The sequence below is a fragment of the Chinchilla lanigera genome, unplaced genomic scaffold, assembly GCF_000276665.1.
Source record: "Chinchilla lanigera isolate Chin_1 unplaced genomic scaffold, ChiLan1.0 scaffold00022, whole genome shotgun sequence".
NCBI classification, from domain to species: Eukaryota; Metazoa; Chordata; class Mammalia; order Rodentia; family Chinchillidae; genus Chinchilla; species Chinchilla lanigera.
Genome location: NW_004955423.1, coordinates 1,650,846 through 1,658,258, shown reverse-complemented (window position 1 = coordinate 1,658,258; position 7,413 = coordinate 1,650,846). Strand labels below are relative to the sequence as shown.

The 7,413-nt window shown below is 40.5% G+C and overlaps 1 protein-coding gene across 1 annotated transcript in view; it reads right to left on the bottom strand.

Annotated features, from left to right (window-relative positions):
• Positions 1-6,697, bottom strand: part of Fam69a (family with sequence similarity 69, member A) — a 97,090-nt gene extending 90,393 nt beyond the window's left edge. The window contains exon 1 of the mRNA XM_005385041.2: positions 6,611-6,697. The gene's annotated coding sequence lies outside the window, so the exon portion shown is untranslated. The remainder of the gene's footprint in view (positions 1-6,610) is intronic.
• Between the last annotated feature and the right edge of the window lie 716 nt (positions 6,698-7,413).

The window sequence follows — 7,413 nt, the reverse complement described above, 5'->3', positions numbered from 1 at the left end:
TTGTCTATGCTCTTCTATTTTCTTGTCTATGTCATCTTTGGATATGCTGAACATTTCTTTCATTATTGTCATTTCTTTTCTCACCTGAGACATTATTTCTGATCTGATGTTTTCTATAGCCTGATGGAGTTTTTCCTTTACTTCACTTGCTATCATTTCAGAAATTTCAGGAGTATGACTTCCAGGCTCTTCTGTGTTGATGCCTCCTGGACTTGTTTCGGGTGGTGTGGAGGTCTGGGATTCATTTTGCTCCTTTGTTTTGTCATTTTTCAGGAACCAGAGACTCCCTGTAGCGCAGTCTCACTGTCCTGATTGTGTGTGAGTGGCAGGGCGAGAGTCTGAAGATCCCCAGTGCTCAGTGCAGCTCCTGTGCTGGTGAGTGGTGGCAAGGTGGGGTCCCAGATGCTCCTAACCTTTCTTGCATTCATTTGACTCCCAGGAGTGTGTGGGAAAGGCAGGGGAGGCTCGCGGCGTTCCTGCAACTGTCTGGGGTTCAGCCCAGCTTCCACAAGAGTAGAGGGGGATGCAGGTCGAATTCACTGAGGCTTCAGATATTGCCCAGGACAGAGCCTGCTTCCCACACTGGAAGGGGAGGGGTAAAAATGAACTCCCCGAGGCCGCTGACTATGTTCAGGTTTTAGCTGAGCTACTACGGGGCTGTGAGTTGTTCTGGCAGTGACCACCATGGCCCCAGAAGTTGTCCAGGGATCCACATGCCTCACACCCTAGTGGAGGAGGCACCAGAGTAGCTCACCAGGTTCCTAAAGATGTCTGACATTTGGCCCAGCACTGGAAGACACACTAAAGGTGTGGCAGGGAGCCTCCTAGGCCCCAGAGGGGGCCTGAGTTTTAGCCTGCCTTGCACACTGGTCAGGGATGCAAAGCTGCGACTCACTGGGCTTCCCGAAGATATCTGGATTTCAGCCCAGCCCTGGCCAACACACTACGGGTGTGGCGGGTAGCCACCGAGGCCGAGGATGCCTCGGTTTTGCCTGCCTTGCATGCTGGTCAGGGAGGCAGACCTCAGACTCACCAGGCTTCCCGAAGATGTCCGGGGTTCAGACCAGCCTGGGCTGACACACTATGGGTAGATTTTTCTGATTTTATTAGCTCACATTTCCATGCAGTAACTATTATTTATTGCCAAAATGAAATAAGTTAGCTCTACTTTCATCCTTTTTTGTTTTTGTAACTTTAAGTGATGAGAAACTTTTCTCACATAAATGTAAAGTTGAGGCTAAAGTCTTATTACAGCACTTCTCTCTCAACTCTTTGAAATCCTTTGAGTTATGTGACAAAAGTAACACTAACGTACTACCAAAAATATACTTAATGATGTATTAATGGCTTAGCAGACAACTCAGCTAAGTCTTTTTTCCATGTTGCTAACAGCAAAATATTGGAAACTTTTTTTTTTTTTTTGGTTTTTCTCCGGTACCAGGAACCGAACTCACGACCTTGCGCTTGCCAGGCAGGCGCTTTTGCCGCTGAGCTAAATCCCCAGCCCCTGGAAACTATTTTTGAATAGTATTTGAATTGTATTTTTGAGTTGAATTTTTGAATAGTATTTGAATTGCCAAAAGCAGCTCTTATCCAGTCATTCCCTGAGATATATTATTCATTCCCTGTCTCAACACAGACACCAGTATTTTCAATTGTCTTTGACACCGTGGTGGATTTTTCATCCAGGGCAATGAATTCTTGTAAGATGTAAGATAGATAAGCAATACGCCTTTCTTTTACAAAAGTGGGAGTGGGGAAACTGGCGAGAGAAAGTGAGAAATCAGAGCCTGTGCATCTGTAACAGGTATAGTCTCAGGCAGAACAATGCTGGGAAAAAGTACATAGGAAATTTGAAGATCTCAAAATTGATTCCCTTAGACAACTCATGCTCCATATTCTCTGAAAAGTGCACCCAACTTTAAGATAAAAGTGAATGTGCATCTGCACCCATCCTATCAACATCACACAGGGAATATACGGAAGTGAGGAATACTTTTTGATGAGGAAAAGAACAACAGCAAAATGATGAGCAGCAAAAAAAAAAACCAAAACACAAAAAACAAACCAAACCCACAATATATCAAAAGAAGAACTCCACTTGAAAGCTAAGAATCAGACTGAAGCAAATTAAGTTTTTGCTTGAAGCGTAATAATTAAGGATTTTAAATTCACCAGATATTCTGCTATTGCAGACTAAAAAGGCTTGTTTATCCCTTTTCTGTCCTAGGGGAATAAATTATCTCATAAGTCTTTATATTTTACCAAATACTATTTCAAAGCTGACAAAATATTTAAGCAATTCATTACATTAACATAAAGATCTTTTATAGAACAGAATTATCAAACCCAAGTATAAGTAGCATTGAGTAAAGGTAGGATATGCTAACTTACAACCCACAGAAATAAGGCATAAAATTGCTGCTAATTTTAAGGTCCTAACATTTATGTAGCTTGTTTTTACTCAAGTAAACTGTTATTTTTTTAAAAAACCAAGCCATCATCTTTTTATCTTATTTAAACTAATTTAAATTTATTTTTAACTGCTACATTAAAAACATAAAACTGTTCATATTAGGGTTTGTGCGATGTTTTGATACTTATATACACTGTGTAATGTTTATATCAGGTTAAAAGCTATCTATTTCCTCAAACATTTATCATTTCTTTGTATGAAAACATTTAAAATCCTTTCGAGCTTTGAGACATACATTATTGTGACCTACAGTCACCTATCATGCAATAGCACACCAGAATGTCATACTCCTTTCTAACTGTAATGTAGCACCCACTGGTCAACCTTTTCCTGTCCTTCCACCCTGCCTACTATCTACTGCCTCTGGTAACCACCATCCTGCTCTCAACTTCTATGAGATCAATTCTATAAAAGATCATGTGCTGTCTTTCTGTGCCTGGCATATTTCATTTACCATAATGATTTCTCATCCCATCCATGTGTTACCAATGACAAGACTCTGTTCTTTTTATGGTTGAACAGTATTCCATTGTGTATATGTACATGTTCTTTATCCACTTATCTGCTGACACTTCAATTGCTTCCATTTCTTGGCTTTTGGGAACAGTGCTGCAGTGAACACGGGAGGACAGATGTCATTCTGACATACTGATTTCATTTGCTTTGGATAGACACTGAGTAGTGGGATTGCTAGATCATATCAATTTTTAATTTTTTTAGAGACCTCCATACTGGTTTCTTTGTATGCTTGTTTTTGGTCTTTTTGTCTTTTTGAGACAGGGTCTCTCAATGCAGTCCAGGCTGGCCTTGAACTCACAGTGATTCTCCTGCCTCAGCCTCCCAAGTGCTGGGATTACAGGCGTGTGCCACCATGCCCGGTGGATCCATACTGTTTTCACATAATGCTTGAACTTATATTCCCACCGACAACGTGCAAGTGTCGCATTCTCTTCACTTCATGTCCTTGCCAGCACTTATCTTTAGTCTTTTTGGTAACAGCCACTCTCACTTTGGTGAAGTGAAGCTCACTGTGATTTTGATTCGCATTTCCCTGATCATGTGTGATGAGCACTTTTTCATACACCTGCTGGCCATTTGTACATGAAATCTCTACTTAGGTCTATTTCTCAATTTTCAAATTGCATTGCCTTTTGGCCATTGAGTTTTTGGAGTTCCTTATCAGTTCTTGAAATTAATCCCTTGCCAGATGTGTATTTTGCAAATGTTTTCTCCCATTCTGTAGGTTGTCTCTTCAACCTGTTGATTGTTTCATTTGTTGTTTTAGTTACTTTTCTCACTGCTGAGACAAAATATCTCGTTTTTTGTTTCTGTTTTTGTTTTTGAGACAAGATCTCACTATGCAGTGCAGGCTGGCCATGAATTCACTTTGTAGTCCAGGCTGGCCCCAGATTCATAGTGATCCTCCTGCCTCAGCCTCCCAAGAGCAGGGATTACAGGCTTATGTTGCAACACCCAAAGTTAAAAGAGGAAAGGCTCATAGTTTATAGACACTGCAGTTCATGGTTGGCTGGCTCCAAGGCAAGGTGGCATGGCAGAGGGGTACTGCAGTGAAGAAACAGTTTATGGCAGGCAGAAGACAGCACAAGCAACAAGCAGCAAATGGCCAGCAGCAATCAACAACAGCAGCCCTCTTTCTGTTCCTTATATTCTACCCAGGCTACCCCACCCTTAGGGTAGGCAGCTCTCACACAGGGAGGGCCTTCCCATTGTCTACACCCAGAACTATGCCAAACCAATCAGTAGACTGGTTTAGTAATCACACACCCTTAATCCCAGCATCTCACACTTTAGATCCAGCATCTCTGAAAAGCCCCACCCATGACCACTTGAAGCTTTGGGGGACATCAAGACAGAAGCCATAACATGTGCTCAAAAACTGTTTAGTTTAACATAACTCCATTTGTCTATTCTTGCTCTTGTTTCCATGCTATCATATCTTTATTCCTGATGTCATTTCTCTAATTCCTTCACCTTATTTTATTGAATCATTTATTAATTAAGCAATGCTTAAACAGATGCTGCAGCCCCCAAGATAAACAGAATAGGTAAATTACATATTCAGAAATTACAAATTCATATTTCATATGAATTTGTATTCAAATTCATATTTCATATGAATTTGTATTCAAATTCATATTCATTTTCATATTCATATGTATTCAAATTACAATTCATATTTATTATGAATTTTATGAATAAAAAGGACTTTTAATAGCAGATGATGGATTGAAGATACATGTTTGCTACCTATAGCTTGCAAAATACAAGTTATAACTCAAATAAAGGAGGCAAAAGAAGCCTCTAACATCAAAAAAAGAAAGGAAAGCTGGGGAGCACAGTGGTACACCCCTATAAATTCAGCTACTCAGAAGGCTGAGGCAAGACGGCAAGGTGGAGGACAGCTTCGGCAACATAGCAAAATCCTGTCTAAAAGAAAAGGGGGTCAGCCAGGATGCAGTTCAGTGGTACAGCACTTGCCTAACGCATGCAAGGCCTTGGCTCAATCCCTACTACCAGGAAAAAGAAAAGAAAATGGGAGATTCAACAGTGAATAAAATTCCAACAAATTTCTAGGATTCAAAAAGCAAATTACATTGTGTTGATGGATGAGGCAGGCTGAGAAAGCCACACCCAGAATAGTCCACCAGCAAACTAAAAGCAGCTGGAAGCCAAACTGCTTGCTGGAATGCGGGAAAGAATCTAGAGAGCCAATCTGCCCCTTGGAACACCTGATGGCTCTGGGCGCTGAGCCAATAGGTACAAGGGAGGGCAGGAGCGAGGAGTGAGGTTGAAGACAGCAGGGATAATTGAAGATCTGTTTCTGGAGCTGCACTGCTTGGCACCTTCATCCACTTCCCCTGCCCCACACCGATCACAGAAGGCCTGGCACTAGCCCTCAGCTGAAAACCAGACAGCAGAAGGAATAAACAACCTGAGAAGGCCAAAGCTTCTAGTGTGGGTGTGGTCTGACCAGAGTAATGCAGTCCACTGGAGTGGGGAGAAAGGGAAGGAGAGAAGCAGAACACATTGTAAGGATTTTTTAAAATCAAATTTAAAGTCCTTGGAAGTTAGCTGGGCATGGTGGCACAGGTCTATAATCCCAGTACTTGAGAGGCTGAGGCAGAAGGATTGCTACAAGTTCAAGGCCAGCCTGAAGTACACAGTGCGACCCTGTCCTAAAAAATGATCCCCCCAAATTGCTCCACAATTTCTTAGAATTTAAAAATATTATAAAATGGAAAGAAAAATCAACAGATTACCTGAAAAGTGAAGTTAAGAAAATCAAATCATAAAAAGATGAAAATGAAAAGATGAAAATCATTAAATAAAGGAGACATAAAAAGCCAACCCTAATTGACTAACAAAAGCCCTAGAAAGAAGAAACAAGAAACAGAGAAAAGAGTAGAGAGAAACTATCAGACAAATCATAGAATTTCCAGGAGCTGAGGAAAGCAAGACCTTAAGATTCAAAGGACTCAATAGCACCCAAAAGACCCACATCTATCCAGCTCCTCAGGGAATTTCAAAATGAGTACAAAAAAGAAAGAGGGCACCCACAATGGATAAATAATCACACTGGCCAGCCTACACTACAAGCAACAGCTTGTCTTGAAGAAAAAAATAAAATCAACCAAGAGTATCGAAAAATCAGTCTATGATAAGTGTATATTATGCCAGAAAAAAACAAATGCAACTAGAAACTCCCTGAAGTTTTTTAAAAGAAAGATAGAAAAGCACAACATCAAAAGCTACATTTTAAATATGAAGCAAGCTTTATACACCCTGATTATAAAGGACTGATGGAGTATGAGAAAAGAGGGTCCAGTTGCTATTAATGCTGGAATCTTGAAAGCCCAGGGGTCATTACCCAGGCCCTAGAGAGAAGAAAATGTAATTCTAGCATACAGATTGGCTCTGCACTAAATAGTATTTATAGAATCGTATTTTAGGGGGTACTAAAATTAGAGATGTCCTTCATCTTAGGCCAGAACTAACTGATATGTTTAATCTCAAGACACAAATTTCAGTACCCTAAGAGAAAGACTGGCCCAAGTGTTCCATTCTCCATTTACTTTTTTATACACACACCATCCAATGCCACCCAGTTCCTACCTGTAGTTCTCTCCCCAAAGGTGAGGATGATTTCCATTATTCAGGTGGTTCAGTGCTCCAGAAGTAGTTCAGTTCACTTAGGTTTGGGAAACAGAAGATGAAAGAAATGCCTCTTTCCTGAAACTGAGCACAACCAGGTAATAATTCCATAAGAAGAGTAAATGGACTGCTCTGGGGAGTAATTATCATCCATGGTGATGATTTCAAAGATTACTGTTAGTTTATTAGGGATCTAGAAAACTAGGTTTTCAGTTACTGTTCTTTAATGGAAATAAGTCAAAGAAAGCAAGCATGATTTCTAACTAAAAAGGGACTTTTGATAGGGAGTTTATAAATATCATATGACCAAGAGGTAGGGAAGACCCTACTGGCAAATATATAGTTGTAGCTTCTGGGATGGACAAATCGTTGCAGTAATGTGCTTAATAACAAGAAGCAGGGGCTGGGGATATAGCTCAGCAGCACAGCACCTGCCTGGTAAGCGCAAAGTCCTGAGTTTGATTCCCGGTACCAAAAAAAGAGAAGCAATTGTCAAGGTCTGTTAATTCTATTTGCTTCTCATAACAAAGGAAAAATAAGCTACAGTCTATGGATCTTGGTTCATAAGGCAGAGTTTCTTTTATAGAAGAATTCATCAGTTACAATATAGCACTGTTTATAGTTTTCATCTTTTGGGTTCAGTTTATATGGAGACTTGGGTGTGGTGACTGAATGACATATAGATGTTACTAAGTCTGACAACGTAAAAGTGCAGCTGACAGAAAGAGGGAAGTAGACAAGAAGGAAAAACAGTTATGAAAAGG